Raw genomic sequence first — 18,358 nt, forward strand, 5'->3', positions numbered from 1 at the left:
CGTGCTGCTGGCTTAGCGCACATAAAGAGTTAGTAATCTTAAATCACTTTCTTGAAATAGTAAATATTAAAAAAATATTAATAGAAATCTTTAAAAAATATAATATATACTTTAAAAATATGTGAAATAATCCATAGAATATATATATATGTAAATATATATATATATTTCAGTATGTATATTTTTTAATAATTATCATGAATATTGTTTTAATATTTTATATTTATTATTTCAAGAACATGCTTTAAGATTTTACTACTACTTTGTGTGCACTAGTCAAACACCTCGTTTGATATAAAGTACAAAACCAGGAGCGTGTTATGCATGTTTTACATTCCTATGTTCTTCACATACAATTTTTTTTTAATATTAAATATATATTACTATATATAGCTGATAATGTTAATGTAAAATAGATATCTATACTTATATATCTATAAGAATAGATATACAGGTATAGGTATATGCGTATATATATATATATATATATATATATATTTACAATAAAAATAACATTGTCCTTTATGTGAAGAACATTTTAATGTGAAATATGTACATTAAACACACAGTAAAACACACACACATATATATATATATATATATATATATAAATATATATATATATATATATATATATATGCATACATACACATATTTACACATGTATATGTATGTATACATACAATATAGCTCTTTTCAGTCAAACACCTTGTCATATACCACATTATACCTTTAAACCATTATAACTCTTTTTTTCTTTTAAATAGTTATATGACTAATATTTATCAGATAGTGTTTATATGAGTGTAACTGTAATTTTCAATGTGTTTGTTGTGTTTAGTGCAACTTTTTTAATGCACTACCATTTACACAAGGTTTTCAGTCATGCTAACCGTAACTGTAAAATGTGATTGCGTTCTTGAAATCGCATTTAGTATCATCTTGTAATATGAGTGATATTTCCATTGTGTGCAAAAGAAAAACGATATTGCTCAAGCGCAACAGTTAGTACGCCACTTGTAATCTATTCCTATGTTTTTTATTTGCAACCTATGGTACTTAAAACTCCCTCTTATGTAAGTAATAGCCCACATATTTTTCAATTTTAACAGAAGCGAAATGCCAATCCACTTATACATGACTGGCTTTGGATGTTAGCTCACTTTATAGTATTCATCATGAATAAGGAGTTAAAGAAGTAAATAACATAATTAAGAAAACATCTAATATTGCACAGTGCAAAGGGCAATTTCTAAGTGAAGCAATTCAAATTGATCCACACAAAAATATGTTTTACCTTCCAGGACGCCATATGCTTACACATTGGAGGAAAAGCTATGGGCACTACATTTGCCCCTAGCTTTGGTAGCCTGGTAAGAGGAATATAAATGGTAAAATAATCCTTGTAAATCCAATATTATATGTTGGCACAAGGTCATTGGTGATATTACTGTCCTATGGCTGAATAAATACCAAATTCCAGAGTTACTGAACATCTTAATGAGAATTAGATTATCTTATTGGACCTACTACTTAATAATGAAAATGGGAAGATAATAATTTCATGTGTTTACCATAAGGATACAGATTCTAATGGGTACCATGAAGCCATGACCTGGAAAAAACAAACAAACAATGAAACGAAAAAGATCCTTATAAACAGTTCCAAAGTATTAGACAGAACTGTGACAAATTAGAAACTTATGATAAGGAATCTGAGATATTGAAAATCAATTGTTGGACAGAAATTATTATACATTGTCCAGTATAAGGTTGCTTTCCAGCAAAATAAAAGATGATTAAAAAACACTTTAATGTTTTTATTAAAGATCCTATTTTCAAAAATATTTTGCCTATTAAAAGTTGGTAATTAGTTTGGTAGTCTTGTGGACATTCGTTTAGGACAAAAGAAATATCAATAAAGACAAAAACCCTTACGATTTGTTTAAAAAATGTTATTTACGATATTTGAATGTTGCTTTTATTTTTGAATGTTCATAATTAGATTGACTATCCACATTCAAATTTCAAATGTAACATTCAATTTAACAAATACTATTCAGAAGTGAAATAGTTAATGTGGTAGGGAATTTAGTAAACTGATGAACAATAGATACAAATAAATAGATACAAATATATTGATTAAAATAAAATATTGAATAGTTCAAATATGAAATTTAAAGATATCATTAAAAAAACTATTACAATAAAGGAATGTTGGAAGGTTGTACAATCTTTCAAAATTCAATAACAAATGGATGAATGTGTTAAAATTCGTTTAATTTTTTTAATGTTGTGAAACAATCGCCCATCCCTACGGGTGATGATTGGAAATAATATTTTTCTTCCATCTCTATTACGAAATAGGGACAGAAATCACATAATGATTGGTTTGCCATGAAAAGAAAGGAATTTTATGAATGTCAATGGAATGAATGTGATGTCAGGCTTGATGAAACAGCCACTGGTTGGCTGAGAAACGCGTTGCTAGCATTTTAACAATTTTTAATTAAAGTAAGTTTTTTATACACTTACTACTTGCTGACATACTCCTTTTTTCTCTAATCACCACAACCTGATCGGATTGCTAGGAACTCATGTTGGCCTAGGATCAGTCTACTGGGTGACTGTTTGATCCCAGTTTGTCTCTATTGCACTAAGGGAGGTGCATCACCAAATGTGAGTGTAAACTTTATCCACATTACACCTCTCTTATCCAAACAATACTAGGCCATAGTGGCATCCTTGTTCTTCTGCTTATATCACTTACAGACTATTGAATACTCACCAGAGGTCAGTCTGCTGGGTGACTGAATAGATCCCAGCCTCCCCTTCTGCACCACTAGGGGTGCATCATCAAATGTGAGGGTATCTATTATACACAACATTTACTAGTATTTCATACAATATTGGGCCATGTGTCACTTCTGTCCTTTTATGTTTTCTGAAGTAGCATGTGTACTACAAGCTGAAAGTAAACATGTTCGCTCGGGCGCAATTGAATTTATTGTGCGTCAGGATAACGGGAACCTCAAAGCTCTGGTTATCTGTTATGCTCAAATAAAAAGTTGCACAAAATACATCAAAATTACATTACAAAGTACAGTTACACTCATAATAACACCATCTAATAAAAGTAATTGAAAAAAAAAATTCATAAAAAAGTTATAACGGCTCAAAGATATGAAGTCTCAGGTGTAAGAAAAAAAGGACTGCAAAGGGCTTTACCATAGAGATACATACATATACATTTCTTTAATGTATATGCATGTATTTATATATGTTTATATGTGTGTACAGATGTATTTACAGACATATACACATATAAACAAATAAATACAAATGTATACATATATTAATATATATGTGTGCATTGAAGCCCTTTGCAGTCAAGTAGCTAAAAACATATAAATAACTTAATTATGCTATATTCATATTTAATAAAGTGCTATACTGTGTTTTTAGTGTAAATATTTCACATTCCAATGTTCTTCTTATAGGGAAATATGTTATAAGTATTTATAAATAGATAAACAAATTCAAATGAGGTGCACAAACAGCCGGTGGTAATTATGGATTTTCTTTATTGCACTTAAAAATCTCTCTCCCTCCAGGGATACAGGAATCTCAAGCTAGATAGTAAGTGGATGTAGCTTCACTCCAGTGACTGTCTGCTGACATGTTTCGGCAATGAAGCCGTAATCGTAGCTACAGTCTCAGGTGTGCACCAGTCTTATATACTGGTTCCTGTTGCCTGATTGGTTAAAAAATATACTTAAAACCATACCTGGAGTGAAGCTAAATCCAACTCTCCTTACATAGTATAAAACGGGATAACAATTTCCCATTGCAAAGTGTAACAAATACAATCATGTATGCATTTTATACTTAAACAACCAACTATATATGAGAGGCATCAAAACATGACAATTTATAGAAATCATTAAATCCTAGCATATGTAATAATAGTCACATCAATGTTGAATAATAAATTTGGAGACTTGAAACGGATTATGCTTAAAGTTCATAATTCCCATCTATATAAAATAAATATACATATATATATATATATGCTAAGTCAATAAATGCAAAATAAATAAACAATCAACCAATTGTTTCAATGCATACAAACATATAGCATATACCCACATTGTCTTTATTACGTGTGTATACAAAAGGCTGCAATGTATAAATTTTGCAACCTATGCTATTTGAAAGGATAAGGAATCAAGATCCAAAAATTCAAAAAATTAAAAAAATACACAGATTTTAAAGATTTAAACCTGAATACACAGACCCAGAATCAGAAGTTCATTCCCAGAAGTTTATCAGGTCAAATTCTGAATTTAACCCCTCTGGTACTCTGGTCCTGAGTCTGTGTATCCAAAACACTCCCGCCCCTCCCCAGACAGGCTGGTGCCGGCCATAGCAGCCACTGTCCCACAGAGTACCAGGACCCAGAGGTGGTGGTTTCGGGGTGATCCAGGGGGAACAGCGGCACTTCCAGGGTGTCGTTTGAAAGTTCCCGGAGTTACAGCCCGGTAAAGATAGGGGGGGTAGGGGTGTCCAAAATCCCCAGTTCCCAAAGGAACTCTCCTCCGGTAATTCTCCAACCTCTTGTACTCTCTAGGGGCTACTGATCCTCAAAAGAATGGAGCTCTGGAGCAAAAGGTCGCTGGAACGACCAGGGTTAAAGCTAGTGGGTGTTTGGCCTTGATGCGGCCGACCAGCAGCTCCAGGAGCCCGACCAGTCTAGGAGTGTTTTCCCTGTCAGAGATCAGCTCTTCTCTGACAAGATACAACACAGCAAAACAACACACAAAAAGAGTCAGTGAGATCTTGTAAGCCATTAAATTGCCAAATCTGGTGTAAAAGGGAGTTAGCCAGGAAGTAGGGGGGTGAGGGAAGCCTAGGTGGTCTGGTATCCATGACAACTCTCCCCTTCCAGTTCAGCAGACCCAGCTAGACCCTTAACGAGTCAGCCTGGGGCTGTCCGACAGTGGCCCTCCACTTGTCTGTTGTGGGGAGAGGTCATCCCATCCCTCCTGGACTTGGGGCATCCATGGTGTTTCCCGCTGGCCTTTAATGTTTCCCAATGCAGAGTCCCAAACAAGTTTTCCAAGGCTGGCTCCAAAACAGTAGCTCTCCCACAAGTCCCAGTGTCATTAAGTCCCATGGCCACACTGCCTCCCTCTTTGACACCCATCCGAGTACCTGCCGACCCACCCACAAACAAAGACATTACCGGTTTTCCGGCTGTAGGTTGAAGTTGCTCCTTGGTGGGGCAGGAAAAGCTTGGGTGCCCAAACTTGTGGCACCAACTGCTTGAGCGGGTATCCCCCCTGCCCAATGCGACTCTTGCGGGTATAGGGTAGAGATCATGCCAAGCTGCTGGTGAGAGAGACCGGCTTTCTTGTCTCCCGGGAAGGGTATCTGCCAATGGTAAGGGAAGTTGTCTACCTACGCTCCCTGGGAAACTGCTCTGCCACTGGGTAAGGAGATCCACTGTTTCCTCTCCCAGGGAGGGGTTTTGTAGAAGGGGAGGGAGGCCGACTACCTCCGCTCCCGGGGGACAGTTCTGCTGCTGGGGAGAGAAGCCGACTGCCGTCTCTCCCTGCACCTGGCTCTGCCACTGGGGAGAGAAACCGACTGCCATCTCTCCCGGTACCTGGCTCTGCTGCTGGGGAGAGAGACCAACTGTCTCCTCTCCCAGGAAGGGGTTCTGTTGACAGGGAGGGAGGATGACTACCTCTGCTCCCGGGGGATGGCTCTGCCGCTGGGGAGAGAGAGACTGACTTTCTCCTCTCCCAGGAAGGGGTTCTGTTGATGGGGAGGGAGGACAACTACCTCCACTCCCGGGGGATGGCTCTGCTGCTGGAGAGAGAAAACGAATGCTGTCTCTCCCTGCACCTGGCTCTGCTGCTGGGGAGAGAGACTGGCTATCTCCTCTCCCAGGAAGGGGTTCTGTTGACGTGGAGGGAGGATGGTGACCTCCACTCCCTGGTTTCCCGGAGCTGCTGCAGGTGCTGGGCAGAGGCCAGCGGCTCTCTGCTCTGTTGCCAGCACTTCTGCTGGGGTTGCTACCTGGTCCAAAACCATAAGATCTGGGACAGCCTGCTGATCTGTATCTAGCAGCTCTTTGTCACTTATTCCTTGTTGCCACTCCTCGGAGGCCAATCACCAGGATTCCCAGACTGCAGTCTAGCAGCCTTTTGTATGCCTTTTCCAGTTTCCATTCCTGGACACATAGAAAATCCACATCAGCTTGCAGCCAGGGTACCCCCGAGAGATCCAGCTGCCTCTCTTGGTACTCCAAAATTTCTGCCAGTCTTTGGTCCGCCTTGCTACCAAAGTCTAGGTCCTTTAGCATCTTTTCATATAGTAATCCAGGGCCACCAAAGGCCTCTATGGAGTGCCATCCTCCAGCCATGGCCGTGCTTGCATAGCATGCCATCGGAAGGGCTCGGTAGCCATCCTCCAGCACCCCCTCATCCTGGATTAATCTATCCAAATCAGACAGCCATTCCTCCCTGGGCTGCTCTCCCAGGAAAGGCACTCATAAGTCCCATTGGAGGTTGTACTCTTCCTCCCAATTGGGGAGGGTCGAATATCCATTAGCCCTGTTCTTTTTGGAGAACCTCCCTCCAGAGTTGCTGGCGGAAAAAATCCCTTTCTGCCAGCAGGTCTCAATACGAACTAGGACCGTCCAGCTGGGCTAGCGCCTCCCGTACTTTCCTTAGGGGCTCAGCTTCCATAGTTACTGGCTACTGTGGCACTTCTCCTCGGTCAGCAAGAACCGTGTGAAGGTAGCAGATCCCACCACTGGCAACCAATGTGACGGATACCCCGGCTACCCCGACTGGGTAGCTCTGCCAAAGGGTCCTTCCTATCCCTGACAAAAGGCTGCTATGTAGCAGAGAAAGTGATTTTAGCAATCCCCACCCAAATAACTAGACACTCTAGCATTCAGGTGAAACAAGAACTGATTTTATTGTGAAACACACTCGCCTTATGGTCTTATCTGACTCTCAAATCACCCGCCATTCCTGCCCCTCCCCAGACAGGCTGGCGCCGGCCATAGCATCCACAGTCCCACGGAATCCCAAGACTCAGAGGTGGTGGTTTCGGGGTGATCCCGGGGCAGTTGTCGTTTGAAAGCTCTCAGTCCCCAGATGCCACAGTTTAAAAAGCGTTGTGATCCGTTACTGGGGACCAGAGTTACAGCCCGGTAAAGATAGGGGTTAAGGGTGTCCAAAAACCCTGGTTCCCAAAGGAGCTCTCCTCCTGTATTTCTCCCACCTCTTGTACTCTCTAGAGCAGAGCTTTCCAAACATTTCATGATGGTAACACACCTTTTAGACCTACATCATTTCGTGACACAGTAATTCAGATGTACTAGCAAACAGGAGGTTAAACTTACTGTTTTAAGTGATACGGACACATACATAAATTATATAATAACAAAATGTATTTACAAGTAACAGTATGTAAGTATGTGCAAGAATTAATAAAAACTTTAATATCACCAATAGCTACTTACTATTTTAATGGGATGCATGAAGTTGATAAGATGAACACGGTTTCTGAATATTTGGTAAAATATTAGAGAAAGACACTCGCATTTTATCATCAAGCATTTTTAAGCTTCCACTTCCTATCCATATATCAAGAGCAGGAGCAGCAATGCACTACTGGGAGCTAGCTGCAAAAAAAACAAAAAAACTTTGACTTCTGACTTAAGCTCAGAGTTTAAGCTGCCGCACTCAGAGCTCTGCGAGTCCGACTGACTACTGCCCACGTCACAAACACACTGCTGTCCCACTCACTGACTACACATGCAGTCAGGAGCCAATGTGCCGCCAATGAGAAAAGTTTCAGTTCCCGCTGAGCAGCACCAATAGGTTAAGACGATCTGTGACCCACTAGGTATCAATCATGTGTCAACCACGTGATATGCATAGCAGGCAGACGGAAAGTCGGAAACCAAAAAAAAAATTTAAATTCAAAAATATTTGTGCTGTAGCAGGGACACACATACACACTGCTGCCGACATACTAATGTGTCACAACACACAGTTTGGAAAGCACTGTTCTAGGGGCTACTGTTTTCCCGGTCAGAGATCAGCTCTTCTCTGACGAGATACAACACAGCAAAACAACACACAGCAAGAATCAGTGAGATCTTGTAAGCCATGAAATGGCCAAATCTGGTGTAAAAGAGAGTTAACCAGGTAGTAGGGGGGTGGAGGGAAGCCTTGGTGGTCTGGTATCCATGGTCTGGTAATACTATACAAATGTGTGCATTTCTCACCTCTTAAAAGTCAACTGTCAGGGTGCAATAAAGGTATAAACAATAGCTCTCACTGTATGCACTCACTGGACTTAGGTCAGCTTTATATATCTCCAAATTTTATTGTGTAACGTTTCAGGACCACTAGTGCCCCTTCATCAGAACCAGATCCACAATAAAATTTGGAGATATTAAAAAGGATTTAAAAGGAAAATGGTATATGTCAAGGTATTTTATTGAGGAGGGCTCAGAAGTGTATAAATATGTGTGTATATATTTGTATGTGTGTACGTATATATAATGTGCGGCCACTTTATTAGGTACAGCTACCTAGTAGCGTGTTGAGCCTCCTTTAGCCTTCATAACAGCCTGAATTCATCTAAGTATGGATTTAACAAGAAGCTGAAAACATTGTGGAGGTATTGTGTACCATGCAGACATAAGTGTGTCACACAACTCCTGGAGATTCGACGGAGGTGAAAGCCTGCAGTGAATAGCCCTTTCCAGCTCATCCCAAAGATATTCAATAGGATTGAGATCCAGGGACTGAGCTGGTCACTGGAGCAAAAAAAAGTAATTGTCATGTTCCAGGAACCATCCCATAGTGATGCAGGCTTTGTGCACCGACGCATTATCCAGCTGGAAGTAACCATTTGCCTAAGGATAAACTGTCAACATGAACGGATGCACTTGGTCAGCAACAATGTTTATGTACGCTGTGGCATTCAGACATGAATCTAGGGGTATCAATGGACCCAGCATGTGCCAGGAAAATATTCACCATAACACCGCCCCCACCGCTTTGCACAGTTTTCATCAGACATGAAGGGCTCATGGACGCAGGCTGTTTCACCAAATTCTGAGCCTGCCATTAACATCACACGCTAGGAACTTCAACTCATCAGACCAAAAGACCTTTTTCCATTCTATAATTGTCCAGTGCTGGTGTTGTTGTGCCCACAGAAGACATACTCTCTTCTTCTTCTATGATAACAATGGCACCCAGCTATTGTAGCCCATCCACAACAAGGTGCACCTAGTGGTGTGTTGTGATATGTTTTTCTACACACCAAGGTTGAATTCTAAAGTTATTCGCAAAATTGTGGCCTGTCTGTTTGCTTGCACAAGTCTAGCCATTCTCCTCTGACCTCTCTCATAAACAAGTGCTTTTCTTCCACAGTACTGGTTGTTTTTTGTTCATTGCACCATTCTCGATACACCCTTGAAACTGTGGTATGCAAAAAGCTCAGGAGTATAGCAGTTACAAATGTGCTTCGTCCAGCAAGACTTGCACCTACTATCAAGCCAAGTTCAAAGTCCATTAGATCACTGCTCTTCCCCATTCTCGTTGCGGTTTGTATGCTTAACTGTTAGTGGGAAGGTTGTTCTGTTGTATTTATACCAAAACTGTGGCCACGTGACATGCAACAAACCATTTGTGTGCACAGCAGGGCTGTACCTAATACAATGGCCACACAGTGTATGTGTATACATGTGTCACTGTTCGACTTTTAGATTTTTGGAGGTTGCAGATACATTTTTTTTACTACGTATGCTTCCATTTCTTAGAGTTAGGATAAAACTCATGTTTACATATATGTTAACTGACATGACAGTGATATTATATGCCTCTAGGACAGTGATGTTTTGGAACTACATTTCCCATGATGCTTAGCACTCTGCAGTGTAGTTGAGCATCATTGGAAATGTAACTCTGAAACATCAGGGTTGCCAAGGTTAGCCATCACTGCTCTAGCATATTCGTTTTATTTTTTTACAGATCCATTGTTCTGGCAGATTAAGCAGAGAGAGATCAGTCTGGGTTTATTTAACTCCACTATAACAGTGGTACAGATAGGTACGCCCTTAGCATTTGCAGGGCCCTGGGAAAGCCAAATTTGTGGGGCCCCACATCCCAGCTCTCTCTTATTCCCCTTCCCCTGTATGGACACCCCTGTCCCAACATTCAGTTTTACCTATATAAAAAATAACAGTATATAGTACATCTCCTGATACCATAAACACTTCTTCATAAACTAATACAGGATATACATTACACCTTTTCATACCTTCACCCCTGAAAGTGCGTGTCCCCCAATGCGTGGGGCCCTTGGCAAGCACCCTTCTCCCCCTGCCCAAAGTGTAGGCCTGGGTATGGACGTAACTTGAGGACGCCTGCACCACAAAGACTGCTGCCTCTGCTTCTTCATAAATTGAATCCTATGCATATATAATACAATTGTATTATCCCTTTAGTAAGCTCAACTTAATTAATCATTTCACTATCTATTGCATTATTTTTGATAACAAAAGCTTATAAGAGAATTCACTCATTTTCCCTCCATACAAAAGGTAAACAGAAATGGGTTATGATATTTATTTATGAGAATGGAAATTGTGTGTTCTTCCTTTTAATTGTAAAACTGTTTTGCAAATAGTTATTGCATTATAATTTCATATTTATGCATTGACCTTTTACAGAATAACTAAATATTATTCAATGCAGCTTTTGTTCTTGTAACCTTCACAGTTTTATTAATTATATTAACAATGTTGTATTTTGTTTTAGATATATACCGTATAGTCAGAGATGACATATATTTTTATTATCCTATTATCTGTTTGTCATAAAGGTTTAGTATTTGTTCAGTTACAAAATTTTTTTTGTTGATATACTATTAAAGAACAAAATATGCAGAGTAGAATATTCTTTGGTTTCTTTAATTTATTAAGACATTATGACCTAAAATACGTGTAGAGAGCAAATATATTTTATTTTTGTACTCATTTTAAACGTAGAAAGTAAAATATTAGCGCTCAAGCAAAACAATAGGATGAGCTAACATCTGGCCGCGATAAAACTCCCTCACCTGCTACAAAACTCAGGTCCTGGCTATTACTCGAGCACTAACCCGTAAGTGCTCTAAGCTATAGGTGCACTAAAAAATCTTTATATATTAATAGTGATATAAAGGGATCTGGTATATGACAATTAGCATTGAGAAAGGCTCAAAGGGGCATGTGTGTATATTTGTAAATATGTTGGTGTATATGTGTATGTATGTGTATATGTGTGTACATATGTCAGACCACTGCTTCTTAATCTTTAGTTTACCGCAAGCACGCTCGCTCTGGTTGATTCGCAGTGGGGGGGACACTGCACAAGAAAACACGTGCAATGTCAGATGCAGGTAGTGGATGTACAGAGTTCGCTGCCTACTTGCTGCAATCACGGGTGGACATGTTCTCAATTAGGGAACCCTGTCCATCTCTTTTGATAAATGTGACCCAAGTGTGTTATTTATTTATTTTACATTGTATAGAGTATAAAAACCTGTAACATGCTTTTTTTGTTTCCTGAGAAAATATATTCCTATTTATGCCACAATGTAAGGTTAATCTGTCATTCAGCGTCATTGACAATAATTTTACAAATCCACAGGCAATATAATAAACAAACAAATCAATAAATGTAAGTAACTGTCTTAGTCATGTATATATGGAGATAAGATATATATAGTGATTACCCAGTTCAATGGCTGACCAGTTTTAGGTTGTAAGCTTTCAGAACACTGAGGTCCCTTTCACCAGAAAAATTGTATGACAGTTGTATAATAAGTTCCAGATCATATATATATATATATATATATATATATATATATATATATATATACTGTATATATATATATATAAATATATATTTCTAAGTCATCCGCTACAATTTCTAAGTCGTCCGGGACTAGTGAACCACTGGAAATTTCAAGTACTGTATATATATATATATATATACACACACATATTATATATACATACATACAAACCCTGCTTCCCAGTGCTGTGTATTGATTGTGACATTAAATGCACTTTTACTGCTAATTACATTTCTGTGTTTAACCTTTGGCTACTTGTTCAACTGCTCTCCTGAGTATTTATTGGTCTCTGATTTCCCATGGAATATGAAGTGAAGCACAAATATCCCCCTGTCAATACAATACATCATATTGGTTCAGTACATAAATATGAAACTTTATTAAGATATATACATAAAAAAAAGGATGAAAACATCCCCAAGGGTCACTAGGGATAGCATTTACATGACCAATATGAAGCACATTTTATCAATCCTGTTTAATTTCTTCTTTCTACTTTTGGAGCAATCATAATTACAAACAAGTGCTAAAAAATAAATAGCAGAGTGACAATTCCACAGCTTAAACCTTTTTTTTTTTCTACTGGGAGAGACATAAATGATATTAATGACAATAACTATTATGAATTATCTTGGCAGACCAAATAAATTAAATTAGCTAGAAGTGATTAGGTAAGAGGCAAGTCCCAATCTTCATCCATGAAGTAATTGCTTTGCACAATATGAGTTTATTTGTGTTCCGTTAAAAAAAGAAAACACTAACCCATTATGGAGGAGTTTATTCAGACATACGGCACCTGGTGTGAAGGGGTTAGGGTATGTGGAACTCAGAACGAAGGAACAGATACACTGAACAATGAAAGTCTTTTTAAAAGCTTTACTGATTGATGAGCAAAAGAACAGTTTGTTGTTCAAGTTGAAGATTACAGAAACAGCAAGTTAGATCATAGGCCCAATGCAGGATACAAAAGTCCAATACAAAGTTAAGAATACTTAGGTAGTTTGCAGTAACAAACTCTAATGGCCACTGGTGCTTGAAATGTGCAGTAAATGGTGAGGCTGTTACAGAATACCTGGTAGGTACAGCAGGCTCAGCTGGTAAGAGGGAAGCAGACACAGGATATAGGGACAGGATACCCAGCGGGTACTGTTGGTGAGACTGTCACAGGATACCAGAAATGTACAGCAGGCATAGCTGGTTTGAGGAAGGCTTTCACTGGTATAATAGACATAGGTTAATCAGCAGGCACAGGATACCCAACAGATACTGTTGGTGAGACTGCCACGGGATACCAGATTGGTACAGCAGGCATAGATGGTTTAAGGAAGGCTATCACTGGTATAGTAGACACAGGTTTCTCAGTAGGTACATGAAACCCAGCAGGTACTGTTGGTGAGACTGCCACCGGATACCAGATTGGTACAGCAGGCATAGATGGTTTAAGGAAGGCTATCACTGGTATAGTAGACACAGGTTTCTCAGTAGGTACATGATACCCAGTGGGTACTGTTGGTGAGACTGTCACAGGATACCAGAAATGTACAGCAGGCATAGCTGGTTTGAGGAAGGCTTTCACTGGTATAATAGACATAGGTTAATCAGCAGGCACAGGATACCCAGCAGATACTGTTGGTGAGACTGCCACGGGATACCAGATTGGTACAGCAGGCATAGCTGGTATGAGGAAGGCTATCATTGGTATAGTAGACACAGTTTTCTCAGCAGGTACAGGATACCCAGCAGGTATTGTTCGTGAGAATGCCACGGGATACCAGATAGGTACAGCTTCAAGAACAAGATGAACATACACAGGTATCAGGTAAGTATGCTTGGTCTCTGGAGCAAGGTGAGCATACACATGTAATACAATTACTGGAAAAGAAGCTCCCTATAGAGCACTCACTTGAGAGAATTGTACATAAAAGGATAGGGAAAATAGCATCTATAGCAATTAAAATTTTACTTTTAATGGTATGTACATTATAAAAGTCTGTAACTAACGGCTATAACAACAAGACAAACACACATAAAATATTAAAATAAATACATATATAGAACCTGTGTGCGACTGTTATAGACTGGCATAAGCTAGGAATCTCAAAGGATAAGTGCTAGTAAGAGCAGGGAAACCAAGGAGTCCCTGCATAGATATATCAATATAGACACTCAAAATTACGTCTGCATAATAAATGGGGACACAGTCCCAAATATCCAGTAACCTTTGACCATATATCAAAACCATTGAAGTATCTAGTTTAGAACATATGTGGAACAATTTTTACATATATCAGTCAACAATGGTGAACATGAATGCAGTTAGTCTTACCCTTAAATAACCTATAATGACCAATCCTAGGGTAGTATACCATACACACCCACACTATGACCTATCCGACTGAAGCACCAGTAATTGGTATTACGGGTCATGTGACTGAATCACATGTTATTGGTGAATAATTAAAGACTCTATTTGGTACGCCCCTCTGTTCCTATTGTATGGGTATGAATCGTAAGCATGACAATCGGCATGTAAACAGAGAGTATACTGACTGAATGACGGAACCTTAATAAATATTAAAAAGAGCCAGATTACTTTTATATCTAGCTAGATGTATATCAATCTGCGCTTCCAATTTTGAAATACCCGTATCGTAGTGAAAGAATTGCCGACCAACTACATGGTACTACAAAAAAGAATATATATTTTTAAGACCGACTATTATGACACTAAGGGGGATATTTATCAAAGCGTCAACTTAAAATACAGTTGAATCCCGCGTCGTATTTGTCGCGAGATTGATCCGTAGTTATCAAAGCATCAAGATCGCCAAATGTTGAAATGTGTGACAAAATATATGCTCCCGCAATCTCAATCTGACGCATGATCGATGCTTGCATCTTTACAGATGTTTCACAATTACATTCAACTCTATTTGACTCTTTTCCCAATTTATCTAACATTTAACAGGTACGATCGCGTCTATTCCGACACAGCATTCCTAGTTTTCCATCCGCCACCCTTGAGGCCGCGGATGCCATAGAAATTAATGGGAGTCTGAAAACATAGAAAGCTTATGTTTGTCAGGGTATCTGTAAATGTCAGTGGATAATACATATCTATATAATAAGATAAAGTAAGTATGCGATCTATCAAATATTAAGTTTGAGCATGCTTAATACCATTTGCTGGATACATTCTGTGTATTGCAAATCTGAGGTTCAGACATGTAATGCCTTGCTATTTACATATCATGATTCAGCTTAAACCTTCCTCCCCTCCCCACTTAATATGCTAAATTGTACCTTTGTTCAATACATTTGGTCAGTTAGTGAAGAGTGGCTTTGAAGCTGAGGAAGGTAGTAATTAACACTTACTTGGTAATCAAATGTTAGACCACCAGCCTCTGTTGGAGAAAAAAGTCTGCACTATTTTCAGATAAGCCAACAGAATTTCAAGATATTATGAGCTAACAGACACATGTGATAATTTAACACAATGGCTCACTGGATTTCCTTTGGAGCCTAAGTATATGCAAGAGTTGATTACCCCTGCTGAGTTGGATACACATCAAGCTAGCTAAGCAGAAACACATGTTTTGCATTGTAACTGAAATTCATTTTTAAAGTACAACTTGTATAATTTTCAATATTGTATAAAAATGTGTATTTGTGGACCTAAGAAGCAGTGCATAGCAGTAGCATGTTGGATAAATATTTTCTGAATTTAATAAGTAGCTATACAGTCAATTTAAAATGTCAAATGTCAAACGTCAAATGTCAAAATTAATAACCTATTCTTTTATTTTTTTTTCCAGGCATCTGACAGGTTGCCCCATAAATTGTGTCATATGTTTTTGTGCACTCAGCAAGAGGTGTACTGAAAGTGAAATATGCTGTGTTTGTATTAATCTGGGAAAATAATCAAATGCAACTTTAAATGCATTTTAAAATAATACTAGTATGATACTAGAAATATACTCATATCTGGTGTCTATGAATGCATACTGGATTATCTTAGATGGGACAGATATATGACCAGACAGGTTTATTAATATAAAGAAGTAGTGTATTTGATAAACATTTTTTTAGATAGTTAAACTGCAGCAATATTTGATGGTACAACTGCATTTCTGGTTGTCTGCTGCCACCTACAGTTCAAAAATGGTATTATAACCAAAGGCATTTTGCTAATCAGGGAGGTGTTTCCCAGATAACCAATGATATATTTCATCTCCGTTAAGGGCGAATCAGGGACAAGCACCAGTAAGGGCCTATCAAAACCTTGTGGAAATGATTAAAGAAAAGGAGGAGGGATTCTTTATTTTTTTGGATATAGACCCAGACACACAGGAGACAAAACAGACTCAAAGAGGCATAAGTTTTCGGAGAAAAAAATACACAGACTGTGTGCCAAGTATATTCTCTGCCATTTTGGGACACTTTCTTGAACAAAGGGAGATTAACAATTTTGGAGGCCTGTACCTTTGCGCATTGAGAGTAAATCCTCCATAGATGACCCACAAGAAATTCTGGAAACTGAAAGATTGAGTTGGTTATTTGGGTAAAGTATACATGATTGATAAATATATACAGTATATAATATTTTAAATCAAAGGTATTTGGTAACTACAACTAGATTGCAGTTAGAAATTTTAAAAGAGCACAATTTGTATTTTAAGCTCATGTTCATAGTCCTGTGTAGTTTTAGTCATATTTAGTGCTAAGTATTTTATATTTTGCAACTATATATTTTAGAATTTGCCTTATTGTAGCTAAATAAGATTTATTTCAGTTCAAATAAATTGGCATATAAATTGGATGTTAAAGTATTTTGTTATATTGTCTAACTAAGCATTGTTAAGTTAACGGTCCATACTCTGGTATTTTATTGTGGTATTTTAATGTAATTCATTGTGAGTAAGGTTAATTTTAAAGGTATATATATATATTTTTATGATCTTTGTAAGAATATTATAACAGCATAAGTATGTATCATCTGATTCATAATCTGGTTTCTATAAATATAATTCATTGTGTTTATAAATATTAACTAATCTCAAGAATTTAGTAATAATTATTGATTTTAATTGTTCCGTATATGCATTTTAATTGGAGGTTATTTTAAAAAATAATTATTAAATAAATTATATTATGACCCTGCTATATACTGACATGTTCGATGCTGCAAGAGAATGAAGTATATTATATAATAAAAGTAAATTAGAAACTTTATTAAAATTGTATACTCTTTCTAAATCAAACAATATTTATGCTCCACATTTGGTACACTAGTAGAGACATTAAACTGTGATATTGTTATCTTCTTGACAAGCCATTTCTTGCACTTCAGTTTAGTGGGCATAATGCAGAGCAGGATCTCTATTTTGTAGTGACTGCATTGCTCTACATTTTTCCTGATAGCTTTTTTACATTTGCTATGTAATTTTCAAACTGTGTAAAAAAATGCAAAAATATAACTCTTCTGATTTCTATTGTGTGAGCTAATCTAGTGAAAGGTACAGCTGTCAAAAAATCAGCAATGTTACTGATCTGTGAAAGTACACTGTTGCCTTTATAAGAAGCAATAATACGCGTGTACCAAGAAGATGGCGGTGCCCAGTATAAAGATGCAGAACTTTACCATCTGACTTCGGTAATGGGTTAAAAAAGGAACATCTTTAAAGTGAGGTGCAGATACAGGAGGAAAAATAATAATATGATGAGTTTTAACCGTGCTACTATAGTTGTACCCAGCAGTTGAATGTCCCTTTTAGAATCATGGACTTGCTCATCTTGGGTCCTCTCCAGGCTGTGCTAGTTGTTTCCGTGTTCACCACTGATGTTTAAATTTAATTTACTGGAGCCTTCCTTACTCGCACATCAATGGTTTGAACCCGGACTGTCTGACTCTGTAAAGGGGAATCAGTTGATGTGATATATTTGGATTTTGCAAAGGCGTTTGATACAGTGCCACATGAGGGATTATTGTACAAAATTAAGGGACTGGGAATAGTGGAAAATGTTACCTTATGGATAAATACCTGGATAAAGAAAGGGAGCAACAAGTAGTAGTAAACGGATCCTACTCTGACTGGATAAATGTAATCAGAAGAGTCCCCCAGGGATCAGTACTGGGTTCTATTCTTTTTAATATGTTTATTAATGACTTGCAACAATGATTAAATAGCAACATCTCTATTTTTGCAGATGATAAAAAGTTGTGTAAGGTCATTAGGTCAATGCAGGATGAAATTGCTTTACAAGGGGATCTACAAAAATTAGAAGAATGGGCAGGTAAATGGAAGATGAGATTTAATACTGGAAAATGCAAGATTGTACATTTTGGAAGTCAAAAATAAGCAGGCAACATATTACAATAGGAATAAACTTAGCAAGACAGAATAGGAAAGGGATTTGG

This window comes from Bombina bombina, chromosome 11 (assembly GCF_027579735.1).
Source record: "Bombina bombina isolate aBomBom1 chromosome 11, aBomBom1.pri, whole genome shotgun sequence".
Taxonomy (NCBI): domain Eukaryota; kingdom Metazoa; phylum Chordata; class Amphibia; order Anura; family Bombinatoridae; genus Bombina; species Bombina bombina.